Here is a 15193-nt window from a genome sequence, read left to right on the forward strand (position 1 = left end):
AGTGGCGCGGGTGGGCGGGCGGACGAGCGCGCGCTAAGCCCGCGCGCCCCCGCCGAGTCACGCGACGCGAGGCGGCGGGGTGCGCGCGCCGCTTGGGGGCCGGGCTGCGCCGCTCGGGGGCAGGGCTCCGCCTCACGCGGCCCGCGGCGCGGACCGGGCTTGCTGGCGGGGGCGGAGACCAGGCGGCTCCCAGTTACCTTCTGAACGCGGCCGGGTTTGGGCAGCCGCGGCTTTTGGTCGCTGGAGTCTGGTGACCTGTCCCCGGAGTCCAGGACCGCCTCGGTAAACAGCCCGAGGACAGTTTTGCTATTTGGCTTTGAGGATTCGCGCGTCACGGTGCCCCGCCCTCTTGGTTTCCAGTTTAGGAGTGGGGCCCCTGGTCTGAGGGATTAAGCAAGAACACAGGAATTTAGTGGTGATTCAGCTCCATGACAGCAAGCCCCAGGAATTTCAAGTCCCGGGATTAACCAAGCCGACTTTGAAGTGCGAAGGCAGCTGGACTAGAAATCAGAACTCTTGGATCTTACCTCGGGTTCAGCTGTTAAATAGCCTTGTTTCCTCGGATATGGGATTTGATTTCAGTTTCTCCATCCATAAAATATGGATAATCGTTGCCCTGCTTGCCCTACAGCATTTTTTTTAAAAAAACCGTTTTAAAAGGAGGTGTCAAATAAGGACGTTTCGCCATTTTAGCTGTAGAAGCACTTCTGTGGTTTTTAGGTTTGTTTTAGTGGCTAGAAATGAATTTGGGGGCCATGGAGAAGTTTTCGTTAATTTGAGATAGCTCAGATTAATTGATCAGTTTAAGAAGGCAGAAAGCATTGAGATTTTAGTTTAGGTTAAAACTACAATGTAACTGGGAAAATCCACACTCTGGCTTTAACTCAGTACTTCTAATTAACATATTTTTTGCCTTGCCCTAAATTCAGTCTTTTCTGAAATTACTTTTTATAATTTTGAAAAGTCATTAATAGAAATGAAAATATTCAGCGTATTTTTTACAAAGTCATGCACAAAAACGTTAAAAGATTGTGTATAACCGATGCCGTTAAATTGCTTTCTTCCTAAAAAGGAGGATAAAGTAACTTTTTTCTTTCCAGTTAGTGTGAGAAACTTTATGCTTCTTACCGCCCCCCACCCCCTGCCAAACGTCACCTTAATTTCTGATTGAGTTATAGCTGTGGGAGGTTACACATTGTGAGTTTAAACCAGGGATGGAATGTTTTTAAAACCGCTGGAGTGTCCTGAATTTGAAGCCTGTTTTGAAAGGGCCCTTTTAAAAATGAGACCTTCCTTATTTTGGATCAAGATTACATTCTGGCAGGAACCTAATATGTGAAAATTGCAAATGTGTAAAGTAATACAGTTTTATGCTTTTTTTTTTTTTTTTTTTTTTCGGTACGCGGGCCTCTCACTGTTGTGGGCCTCTCCCGTTGCGGAGCACAGGCTCCGGACGCGCAGGCTCAGCGGCCATGGCTCACGGGCCCAGCCGCTCCGCGGCATGTGGGATCTTCGCGGATCGCGGCACGAACCCGCGTCCCCTGCATCGGCAGGCAGACTCTCAACCACTGCGCCACCAGGGAAGCCCCAGTTTTATGCTTTTAAAAATGTGTATGTGTCTGTGATAAAAAATAAACTGACGGGAATGTAATGTAAAATGAGAAAACATAATTCAAATATGATTCGGAAATAGAGTTAAGGTCACAAATTGGTTAAGGGGGAAGAGATAGAAATAGTCTCAGTATTAGAGAATAAAGCTACCTGGTAGAAAGTTTTGGAGATATGTTGACAGTGATGGGAGGATCCCCCCCCCCCATTGCTCATTGTAAGAACCCTCTCTATCTCAGCTACCATGGGTGCATCTCTTTGTTGAAGCCAGGTGGGTCTAAATAAAGCAGCATCCCTCAACACTACAGTGGGCCTTGAAACTGTCCAGTGAGCTTGGAGAGTTTTGAAAACTCCCTGGGAGGTGAAGGAGCTTTGGTGGCTTGTGAACCTTCACAGTGATGGATGCAGTTGGGGCACCAGAAAGTGTAAAGGGAAATAGGAGACATGATGAGTTATCTAGGGAAAGGGAGATGGATTACAGGGAGTTGGGAAGAAACATGGCATACTTGCACACTTATCAAAACTTCACCATTGAGTCACTTTTGGGTCAAATTGACTGTTTCAGGATAAGTCTCCTGACTAGAGTGTTACTGAAAAAAAGGGAGACCAAATGAAGAGCAGGTCCTCCTTCAGCCACCCTGTCCAGGTTTCCTGAGGGCAGGAGCTGTGTCTATTTACCTTGGCACCGCCCCTGAGGCATAAGAGACACTCAGTAAATAGTAAGTGAAGAAAATAAATGCATGAATAGGCTTTGGTATACCTGACTAGGATGGCCACTATTGCCCAATTGACTGCAGAAGAAACAAGAATAAGCTGAGTGAAGAATCCTTTCATAAACCATACTAGCCAGGAGGCAGTGTACTAAGTATATAAAGTGTGGGCTTTGGCTTTTATCAGATATAGGTTTCAAATCCCACCTCTGGAAATCAAATTTCTCTTATTTAATCTTGATTTTGTTACTTAATCTCTTTAAGCCTTGATTTCATTATCTGATTATTGTCTGTTTTGTGGGGTCATTATATGGGTTAAATCTAAAGAGTTTAGCATGTATGTAGCATGAAGTAAATAATCCATAAGTAGTGACTATTATTAGCAATAATAGTAATAGCAGTTATTGTTATAACTATTACCCTCTCCTCCTTTTTAGATCATGATCAGGGTAAAGATGAACAAAGTTGAGAACAAACTTTACTATGATGGCACAATTTACTGCATAAACCGTGGTTTTCTGTTCTGGGCCAAGCAATGTTTGAGGGATTAGAATTCGAGAGGTTGGTGTGAACTCTCCTTGCCCTTGGTCTTGACATCTAAGATTTATGCCTATTACCCTATCTTCAAGTTATATATCAAGACCTCATCCCTCCTAAACTGGACTCCTACCTCCATTCCAGCTACCTCTGATGAAGCACTGCTTTTATTATTTCAAGCTATCTCTCTCCTACCTCTCCTAACCCCATGTCTCTTCATTATCAGATGAAGGACAATTGCTTAGCCTGGCATGCAGGGTTTTGGATTATTACTATTGCTGAGTCACTCTCAGAGTGGCTTATCCAGTCTGGCCTGGGATGGTTTAAAGTTCTGCCATCTTCCTACCAGCTGTAGTCCAAATATCAAACAACAGTTACTCTCTGTTCCAGGCAGCATTGAAGGCAGAGGGAGCTGTAATCTTTCAATCCATCATGAGGAGGAGTCCGCCTCTATGTTTACAGGAGCCTAGAGTGAATCTGCAGACAGTTTTGTAATTTAAGGTCTACAGTTTGGTTATTAGCAGGTTCCTTCCTCTGCTTCAGTGTATTCTTGCTATAGAATTGATAGGTCAGTATTAATTGGTAGATTAAGCTTTCCTCAATACCTTTCCCCAAATGAGTCTTTACTGAAGTATGGGCTCTCTTTATTTTGAAGATTCAAATAATGACATGACATTTTTGGATCTGGGTGTCTTTCAGTGAGAGATATAAAAGCATCCTCATGACTACTTCCATTGAATTCACTTCATGTAGGGGTTTTCTCACACCAGTTGAGGTGTTTTCCTTGGTGATTGTTTTGGGAATTTGAGTAGCTATGCACCTTTTATTTATTTTTAACATCTTTATTGGAGTATAATTGCTTTACAATGGTGTGTTAGTTTCCGCTGTATAACAAAGTGAATCAGCTATACATATACATATATCCCCATATCTCCTCCCTCTTGCGTCTCCATCCCATCCTCCCTATCCCACCCCTCTAGGTGGTCACAAAGCACAGAGCTAATCTCCCTGTGCTATGCAGCTGCTTCCCACTAGCTATCTATTTTACATTTGGTAGTGTATATACATCTTTTAAATTTTATCCACTTGTTCAGCCTATGTTCCATAATTGGGTTGTTTTACCTTTTCATAGATAGCTAGTCACAACAACAACTATAAACAAGCTAAAATACTTCTAGTCCCCAATTTATTCATTTGTAAATACTTATTGAGCACGTCTTATGTGTAAGAAGCTGAACTATGCATTAAAGATGTATATCCAAAAATAATGGCTAACATTGAGTGTTTTCTCAGTGCCAGGCACTGTCCTAGAGGCTTTGTAGTCATTATTTAATTTAATTCTCATACTCATTCTGTAAGGTATTATCCCCATTTTACAGACAAGAAAACTGAGGTGTGGAAAAATTAAGTAACTTGCCACGTCACAGTTATGAAGGGGCTGGATACCAGCATAGTAGAATATGACTCCAAAGTTTATGATCTTGTTGAAATACAATCACTGCCTTCAAGGGATTTATAGTATAGTAACAGAGTAAACATGAACCCATAAAATCCCAAATAATCTAGTTTAAAATTGGGCAAAAAATCTATAGACATTTCTCCAAAGAAGATTTGCAGATAGCCAATAAGTACATGAAAAGATGTTCAGTATCATTAGCAAATGCAAATCAAAACTGAAACAGGAGGGAAGGGGGCAGGGCACTGAAAGAATGACATAGCCCAAGGACATGACATAAACTGATTAGAACCAAATGGGTCCAAGATGGCAGACAAGTCAACTTCCACTAGATCTTGAGCCTCAGTATACCTCACTGTAACACATCAGCACACTAAATGACCCACAGGCACCATGACAGTTCCAAGACCAACCTTGATCAAAGAGTGGGCGGTGGCCCAATTCCTGGAAATGCTCGCCTCTTCCCAAAATAGCTGGAATACTCTTCTCACTCATTAGCCTATGAGATTACCCATCCCTATGAAAACTGAAAACCCCATACCCTGGTGCCTTTCTCACCTTCTGAGGTGGCCCACACTCTGTCTGTGGAGTGTGTTTCTATCTAAATAAATCCACTTCTTACCTATCACTTTGTCTCTCACCGAATTCTTTCTGTAATGAGACATCAAGAGCCTGAGTTTCATTAAGTCCTGAAACCAGGTGTGTGATCTCAGTTGGAAGACTGTGAGTTTTGGCCGGGTTCAAGTCCCAGCACATGGGTTCAAGTCCCAATCTGACGTGCACAGTTTCAAAACCACAAAGAGATACCACTCACAGTTATTAGGATGGCTAAAACCAAAAGATAGATAATGAGTGCTCACAAGGATGTGGAGAAATTGGAACCCTCATACACTGCTGGTGGGGATGTAAAATGGAGCAGCCACTTTGGAAAACAGTCTGATAGTTCCTCAAAAGGTTAAAAAAATAGAATTACTGTATGACCCAGCAATCCCACTCTTAGGTATGTATCCCAGAGAACTGAAAAAAATATATCCAACAAAAACTTGTGCACAAATGTTCATAGCAGCATTATTCATCATAGCCAAAAAGTGGAAACAACCCAAATTTCTATCAGCTGATGAATGGACTAAAAAACGTGTTTATCCATAAAATAGAATATTATTTAGCAATAAACATGAAGTACTGATATGTGTTACAACGTGGGTATATCTTGAAAACATTATGAGAGAACACATAAGTGGAAGAAACCAGTCACAAAAGACCACATGATGTATGATTCCATTTAAATGAAATGTCCAAAATAGGCAAATCTATAGAAACAAAAAATAGATTAATGTTTGTCAGGGGCTGGAGAGAGGGGGGAATGTGGAGTGACTGGTACAGAGTTTCTTTCTGGGGTGATAAAAATATTCTAAAGTTGATTGTGATGGTGGTCGTACAACTCTGTAAATATACTAAAACCACACTTTAACTAGATGAATTGTATGATATGTGGATTTTATCTCAATAAAGCTGTTATAAACCCAAAGCAATTAAAATATTAAGTAGCATTTGGTAACTGTCGAATAGAGGCATAAACAAATACTATGAAAATTCAGAGGAAAGAGACTATTTCAGGCTCCTGCAGTTAGGAAAGCCTTCACTGGGTGGTGGGGTTTTGGTAGAGATGGGATGTGGCATACGAAATTGGAGAGAAAGAAATGAAGAATATTTCTTGAGAAAGAATGGCAAAAACAAGAAGGAAAGCTTATGTCTGGGAAATGGTGAGGGGTCTGACGGCTGAGGTGGTTGGTGCTGGTTGTTTCGATAGCCTGGTATTGGTGCACTTTGGAGAATAATGGGAGAAAATATTTTAAATTGTAACTTTGCCCCCCAAATCTAAGGTGTACTGTTATTATTTCGTATAAAGGAAGGGTAATGCTTGAAATGATAAGCTGGTCTAGATCATGGTGGGAGAGGTATGAATACCAAGTGAAGAGAGCATCTGTAGTTCTTTCCTTACTGGAAGCTTGAAATCCCATTTCCTTATTAGCTTGTGTAGACATGCATGAAAAACTCCCAGGCTTGGGGGAGTCTATGGAGTGTGGCACCTGTAGAAAGAGCTTTATATATGAAGACAAAGTATTCTTCCCCATTTCTCAAGACTGTAGTAACATCAGGATGTTTCTCCTCTGCCGCAGAGGGGAAATCAAATGTATTGGGTTGGCTGAAAAGTTCGTTCATTTTTTTCCGTAAGATGGCTCTAGTAGCACTTAGTTGTCTTTAACTTCATTCAAAACAATTTTGTTAGATTGTATGTGACAGCTGTCATATCAGCGTGCATTTAAAAAAAGACATCAAAATTGGTGAAGTTTTGTGTAGCCATTTTCATTTTGAAAATGGAAGATAAAAAGCAACAATTTCAGCATATTATGCTTTATTATTTCAACAAAGGTAAAAATGAAACCAAAATGCAAAAAAAGATTTGTGCAGTGTATGGAGAAGGTGCTGTAACTGATCGAATGTGTCAAAAGTGGTTTGTGAAGTTTCATGCTGGAGATTTAGGGTAGACCAGTTGAAGTTGATAGTGATCAAATCAAGACATTAATTGAGAACAATCAATGTTATACCATGTGAGAGATAGCTGACATACTCAAAATATCCTATCCAAATCAAGCACTGAAAATCATTTGCACCAGCTTGGTTATGTTAATCGCTTTGATGTTTGGGTTCCACGTAAGTTAAGTGAAAAAAACCTATTTGACTGTACTTCCGAGGGCGATTCTCTACTGAAATGTAAAGAAAACGTTCCATTTTTAAAACAAATGTGTGATGGGCAATGAAAAGTGGATACTGTACAATAATGTGGAACAGAAAAGATCGTGGGGCAAGCGAAATGAACCACTACCAACCACACCAAAGGCAGTCTTCATCCAAAGAAGGTGATGTGTAAATGGTGGGATTGGAAGGGAGTCCTCTATTATGAGCTCCTTCCAGAAAACCAAATGATTAATTCCAACAAGTACTGCTCCCAATTAGACCAACTGAAAGCAGCACTCAATGAAAAGCATCCAGAATTAGTCAAGAGAAAGCACATAATCTTCCATCAGCAAAACACAAGACCGCATGTTTCTTTGATGATCAGGCAAAAACTGTTACAGCTTGGCTGGGAAGTTCTGATTCATCTGCCATATTCACCAGACATTGCACCTTTGGATTTCCATTTACTTCAGTCTTTACAAAATTTTGTTAATGGAAAAATTTCAATTCCCTGCAAGACTGTAAAAGGCACCTGGGACAGTTCTTTGCTCAAAAAGGTAAAAAGTTTTGGGAAGAGGGAATTATGAAGTTGCCTGAAAAATGGCAGAAGGAAAAAAAAAAAATGGCAGAAGGTAGTGAAACAAAAGGGTGAATATGTTGTTCAATAAAGTTCTTGGTGAAAATGAAAAATGTGTCTTTTACTTTTACTTAAAAACCGAAGGCACTTTTTGGCCAGCCCAATAGACCAAGCCTCAAGCCCCATAACAGGAATTAGAGAAGTGATATGAACTGATCACAATTATTTCATTCCATTATGTTCCATTCCACGGTTATTCTATTGAGCAACTGCGTAAAAACTCTGTTAGATGTTGTAGGAGCTTTCAAAAAAAAAAAAAAACGACATTCTTCAACAGTTCATGTTTGTGGGTGTAGCTTTAAGTTCACTTCGACATTTCATGGGTGTTGCCTTCACTCAACCACTAAAGATGATTAGAACTGAGAGGTTCTGGAGATGCAAAGGGAGGAACTAACTGCTTCATTAGCAGTCAGAAGAGGTCAGGGATCCAGATGCCTCTGGCACTGATCCCCAGCAGGAGACCTCCTGTTTATGTCTTTATCTTACTTGCCAAGTGTTCCCTCAAACCCTTGTCTGTAGTTCACCTGGGTTGCATGCTGAGTGTAAGAACTAGGGCAATCCAGTTGAGACCCAGACCCAGTAATTCATTTGCTGTGGTGATGGGAGAGGGAAAGGCACCCTAATAAAGAGCTGGCTACCACTGAACTTGAGTTTAAAGGTTAATCAGAAAGGTTTTAAACAGGAGACACAAGCTGTACTCATCCCTAAGAGGAAGAGAATAGAGAATAAATCTCATTTGCTCTCCTTCCTGTACCCTCACTCTCTGAACCGCATTATGTGTGTAAGTTCTGTCTGTCCATTTCATTATTTTTTCCAGTTATAAAGTATTTATTGTAATGTAAATGTAAAAGGTCATTACAGAAAATTCAGAGCTGTGTAATGAAAACAACTAAAATCACACATAATCTGACCATTCAGAAGTAGCCACTGCTGACGTTTTGGTGTATTTCCTCCCTTTTCTATATGCACATATTTTTTCCCACAAAGTTGAAATTATGCATGTGTATAAACATATATTAAGTTTTGTATTTTGATTTTTCTCACTAAAAATTGTATAGTGAGCATTTTCCGTGTTATTATTCTCCAAAAATGTGATTTTTAAAAACTGCGTGTAGAATGATTCCCAATATTGGACATTATGGTGTTCTACTAGTTCCGCTCTTCAGCCATAATGCCTTGTAAACACTTTTTAACCAACAAATATAGCCATTAGAAATATTAAATCTCACAAAGTTCTTTGCTGAGCTTTTGCTGCAATGGCTTGGTAATAACAGAATCACCACGCCTTCTCTCTGGGGACTGCCACACAACCATCCCTCTGAAAGACATGCTGAATTCACCTCACTTGCTTCTCACCTGGCTGATCAGAGGGACCAGCTGTGATACAGGTAAGCTCTTTCAATAAATAGACTATTTGCGAGAAAGTGTTGGCCTTGATTGTGAACTGGAGAGTCAAATGTTGGATAATGTGACTGAAGTATTTAGGTATCTACTCCAACTGTATGTGGTCCCTTTACATATGTGCCTCTATATCAAGCTAGTTCATATTCTTCTCATAGTTTTTCTGTAGACAACAGGTGAAAAGGGTACAAGCCCTGGAGACAATACCGGGCTGCACTGCTGGAATTTTCTGCTTTGGCATAGTTGATGCTCATCTTTAGTAGTGTATGAATTTCTTCTTTTTTTTCATTTTTCTGTTATAGAGTGAAAATTTGTAAGAATGTTACACCAAATTAAATTAAATTTAGTTAATGCAATAAACATGTATTGGGCCTCTACGACATATGGAACACAATGATGGACATATGAAAGACAAAGAGGACCTAGGCAGGCCCTTAGGGAACTTACAGTCTAGTAGGCATGATAAGATATGCACACACATAACTATAAAACAGAGTAGACCAGATTATAGGGATATTTTTAATGAGGAAGAAATGCTCACAAAACAGTGTCAAGAGGAAAATTAAACTGGACACTAAACTGTATACAAATTTAGTTCTCTTAAAAAGTACACATACTGGGCTTCCCTGGTGGTGCAGTGGTTGAGAGTCCGCCTGCCGATGCAGGGGACGCGGGTTCGTGCCCCGGTCCGGGAAGATCCCACATGCCGCGGAGCGGCTGGGCCCGTGAGCCATGGCCACTGAGCCTGCGCGTCCGGAGCCTGTGCTCCGCAACGGGAGAGGCCCACAACAGTGAGAGGCCCGCGTACCGCAAAAAAAAAAAAAAATTACACATACTCAGTATGTGTACGTACTACCAAAATGGTAGCAGTGGTTGTCTGGATGGACTTAAAAGTGGTTGTAGTATTCTTCTTTATTCTTTTCCATTTTTCTAACATTTTAAAACAATGAATATGTGTTACTACTAGAATCATTAAAAAATACGCTCTATTAAATGTGTGAGAGTACTGCAAAATACAGTGGAAAAATACAGTGGAATTATGGAGGAGCAAGGATTATATCTCACTGAGGTGGGGGAATTGGGAAGGCTTTATGTCTTTAATAATGATGCAAAACTTTCAATCTTGGAAATAGATAATGAAATTTCATTGAGTTGAAAAGGCATTTTATATTCCTACAACTTTTTATCTCTATGACATTTGACTACAGTCTCTCTCTATTGACTATCTGTAGCTCTAGTAGCTGCTATCTGGCATATTACCTTTTATATTTTTTATTATTTTAGATATGTCTTTAAAATTTTTTCCTACATATACCACAGAGAAATATTTTCTAAATCAGTAGTTGTTGTCAATCACTAGTCATATTCCTAGTCAGAGTATATATTTTTGGCAAAGAATCTTTCCACTTGTCCCAATGACCCCAGAAATGCTTTACTTGGACATCTGCTGGCAGGGGCTCCTCTATCCTCTTGTTCTTCTGAAGAATTCTGTATCTGTTAATATTCAACCCACAGAGCACATATTCTCCAGGGTCCAATAGGCCTCTAGGAAAGAGACTTATTGTAATATTCCACAAGCCATCTGCTTCATCGGCCAGGAGCTTCCTGTTCTTTTGATGGGCACCCTGGGTGATGGGACTTCCCATGGTATGTGGCGACAGTGCAGGGGTTTGTCAAGACAGAATTTAGGTGACGTGACAGGCTTCAGCTAACCTGAAAGATGAGTGTCTTTGTTCTGTGTGCTCCTGATGAATTATTTACCCTCTCTATGCCTTATTTTCCTCACTTATAAAATGGAGATAGTAAAAAAGAGAAAAAATGGAGATAATAATAGTGCCCATTTTATAGGCTTATTTTGAAGATTAAATTTGGTATTTGTTAACATTTGATATATAGTAGCTATTATTATAATGTATCACAGACCTGGGGGATTGTGGAGTTTTATTTTTCTCCTTAACAGATTATAGGAAGAGGCAGAATTTTGAATGTTAAGTGAGTAGTGGAGGGCAGATGAGGGCAGTCGTGATGGGGGATGTGCCAGGCAAAGAGGCTTTGAACAGCACCATGACTCAGGGATGGCACTGGTGGAACTTGAGGTGTGGGGGAGTAGTGAGAGATGAGACCAGAGAGGGAGGCAGCATCCAGACCGTAAGATTGCCTTTACCTGCTGTAGATGTACATTTATGTCAGAGCTTCTTAAAGGGGCTGATTGTTCCCCGATACCTTTCTCCCACCGCCTCCAGAGATGTCCCAGGCTTGTTAGTACCATTTCCATTAATGTGCAGCCCTGGCAGGGCAGACGTGTTTAGTACTGTCTCTTGGTTATTTTTCTCTGTTTGGGGAAGCATCGCTCCATAACTTCCCAGATACATCTGTATATCTACTAGTTATATCTCCCCCACTGCTGACTTTCCCCAAGCAACATCCAGAAAGATCAATGACAATTGCTTGGGAAGCTGTCACTGATCCCTCAAACATCATTTCAGGGCTAACTCTGATCCAGATGAATTCAAATGTGACTCACCTCTAGAGATAGATTTGCATATTACAGAAATAGAGCTCCAGGTTCATATAGCAAGTCAAACAAATCTGCATAGAATCAGCCTGGGTGAACTTGACTCAGTGGACAATCCCACACAGAATGTTGAAGTGCTGGAAGCCTCTGTCTGCTAAGAGTGCATCTGGTGGGCGTGGAGTCTGGTGGTAGTGCCTGTTGGTGGGGCCTTCCTTGGACCCAGCAGGGTTGTGCTGATTCACACTGTTTCTCAGCTGAAGCAAATTTTCTCCCTTTCTTTTTGTTCCTTACAGAATGTCTTTCTTTTTGGTAACTGCCAACATACTTCTACTTATTCATAATGTAGATGAGTCACTTTTCAAAAAATCTTTGTGGGTATTTCTGAGAAAACTTTGGGGATAGTGAGGGAAATAGTGATTTGGAGATTAAAAAAAAACAAGCAAATTACTTAATCTCTCTGAACCTCAGTCTTTTCATTTTTTTTAGATGGGAGTAACAATGTTATATTTGTTTAACAGGAAATGGTAAAGACAGATGGGCAAATATAACAGACCCAAATTGTAAAGCATTCTTGTTTATTCTATTTTCATGTTTTTAAATGAGAAAAGCCTTCCCACCCCCACTGCCAATTTGAATTGCCCATCTGAGGCCATATCTGGATAGCTACACCTATTCACATCTATAATTTGAACTCCCCCAATTAAAAAAAATCTAGACAGTCCTCCCCACTTCAAGTGCCTGATAAGTGCGGATTCAGAGTGTAGCATCACAGAATATTTGAGATCAGGTCTGTCCTGAAAAATCTGGATGGGCAGTCCACACAGAGTTTGTATAATTTTTATACTCATTTCTTCAAAAATGTTGAGATGAATAGTATATACATGTTGATAATGTTAATGTAATTCAGCTAGCCAAAAATATGTATGCAAAAATTTCTTTAAAAAAACATATATCCCAAACCCGCAATATAACTACTCAAAAAGTAGTCAAACACATTAATCCGTTTTAGGTATATGCAGTGTCTCAGGGACCTACGGCAGTTCTGCCAGTCTCTGAAACCTGGCAGAAGCTGGAAGGCATCCTCAGGAGATGCATCCAGAGATCTACTTAGGAGTTAGTGCAAGGCCTGGTCCACCCAGATTATATTTACTGGCTCTTTTCTTTTGATGCTTGGTTCCTCTGTGTGTGTGTGTGTGTGTGTGTGTGTGTGCGCGCAGAAGGGAGCAGTAAGGCAAAGTGAGATGGTAATCCACTCATAGTTAGGAACAACCCAACCAAACAGATTAAAGGAATGGGTATATATGTAAGTGAGAAAGAGAAAGCTGTGTTAGTTCTAATAGTATCTTATATTTTATAGCAATAGTGACAACCTAATACTAGGTGCTAGGTACTATATTAGGTGCTTTAGATGTAGTATCTTTCTACAGTTTTCAAAGTGTTTTCCCATATTATTAACTTTTTGCTGAGCTTTTGCCTCAGCTTCTTAGGCCTTGGGAAGCTAAAGATACAAAGGTCTAGAAATAATACAGATTGAAATAGACAAAAGAGTTATTCAGATTCAAGTAGGACCATCTGCAGACACATCACTCAAAAGTTGGCTTTTATATTAACAATTACATCATTGGCAGATCCTGTTTCATGATTCATTGGCTAGAGCCTTTGGATTCCTGAGTCTGAGACCCTTTCCCTTGGGGACAGAAAGTGTACAGCTGTAGAAGACCTCCTGGATATAAACTGAAAAGCTAGAATCAAGGACCTCTCATATTTTTATGAGAGAGTTTGGGAAGAGGGGCAGTTTACTAAGGTATCCACCCATCTGGTCCACTCCTTCTGTCCCTCTGGAAAATGACTAAACCATGTCATATAAAAACAATCCCTAAGATCCCAAGGTATTTCATAACAGCCCTGGGGCAGGTGTTCTTACCCTAATGATACATAAGGAAACTGTAACATAAGAGAGATTAAGTGACTTGCCCAATTCCAAATGACTAATAAAGAAAACTTAGAACTAGAACTTGGATTTACAAATCTACCAAGATTTTTTTGTACCTGTAATCCACTGCTTCTTGATTATAACCACGTCAGACAAATAACAATCTGAGCAGGAAAGCACTTAGTTTTTTTGGTATGCAAATCCATCCTTCCAAAGGGTAGACAAGTTGTTTCTCCCTGCCTCCTTTTTTTCCATTGTCATCTGTCTTCTTTATATTCATTCAGTCATTTATTTCATCAGTCATTTTTTCATTCATCAAACTTAGAACGAGTGCCTACTGTTAGAAGACAGAACCCAGTTCAGATGGAGGGCTCTGGAGCCAAACTGCCTGGGTTTGAATCATAGCCCTATTTCTCACTAGCCGTGTGTCCCTGAACAGCTTACTTCACCTCACTCACTGTGCCTTGGTTTTCCCAGTAGTACATTGAGAATAATAGCAGTACCTACCTCGGTGTTAGTATACAGATTAAATGAATTAGTTCAGGAAAAGCTCTTTGAATACGCCAAGGACATTGAAAAACTTAAATGTTACCCAACATATTAGTTAGAGTTCTCCAGAGAAACAGAACAAATAAAATCTATATAAAGAGATCAAGTGATTATGGAGGTGAGAAGTCCCCAGAACTACAGTGGTCAAGCTGGAGACCCAGGAAAGCCCATGGTATATTTCCGGTGGAAGTCCGAAGGCTCACGACCCAAGAAGAGCCTATATTTCAGTTCAAGTCTGAGCAGGAAAGGACCAAAGTCTCAGTTCAAACAGCTGGGCAGGAAGAGTTCCCTATTACTCAAGGGAGGGCCGGTCTTTTTGTTCTTTTCAGACCTTTAACTGATTGGATGAGGGCCCCCCACATTGGAGAGAATAGTCAACTTTACTCAGTCTACTGATTCAAATGTTAATCTCATCTAAAAACACCCTCACAGACATGCCCAGAATAATGTTTGACCAAATATCTGGGTACCCAGTGACCCAGTCAAGTTGACATAAAATTTACCATTACACCTGATGTTTTTCTACTGTGTCAAGTCCTGTGCTAGGCACTGGTGAAACAGGGTGGTTAAGATATGGTCTCTGCCCTCTGTGTACAGTCTATACCCAGCGCCATCATCAGCCATGTGGTTGCCACTGCTGAAATGAGCAGATTGCATCTATTATTCAGCTGGAATGTCCCCTACCAGATGTCTCTCTGGCTGCTCTTTGCTGGGCTGATGGCTTAGAAGCTTCCTTGCCTATTAACTTTCACCATTTGGGTTTTCCTTGGTGCCTCACGTATTTCTTTCTTCTATTTGATCTCACTTCATTATATAAAACAATATCCTTACTTAGGCTTATATGACAAGTTCTTCCTTTATGATGCTTCTTACTTGCATAGTGTCTCTAGGAGAAAAAAGAGATGGAGTCCCTACTTTCATAATGCAGAAGTTTCATTATTCTGTCTTACTCAAGTTGGGAATTTAATAAGTCTTTTAGGCTCAAAAGTTTGATAACTATGACCCAAAAGGTTCTTTTTAAATTCTGAGACGTCTTGTTTCTTTCTGTTGTGCTAACAGTATCTTACTTTGTGACCCCAAGCAACTTTGCTCCCTGGGTTTCAGTTTT

This window comes from Monodon monoceros, unplaced genomic scaffold (genome assembly GCF_005190385.1).
Source record: "Monodon monoceros isolate NGI ecotype Baffin Bay Population unplaced genomic scaffold, NGI_Narwhal_1 Super_Scaffold_11, whole genome shotgun sequence".
NCBI classification, from domain to species: Eukaryota; Metazoa; Chordata; class Mammalia; order Artiodactyla; family Monodontidae; genus Monodon; species Monodon monoceros.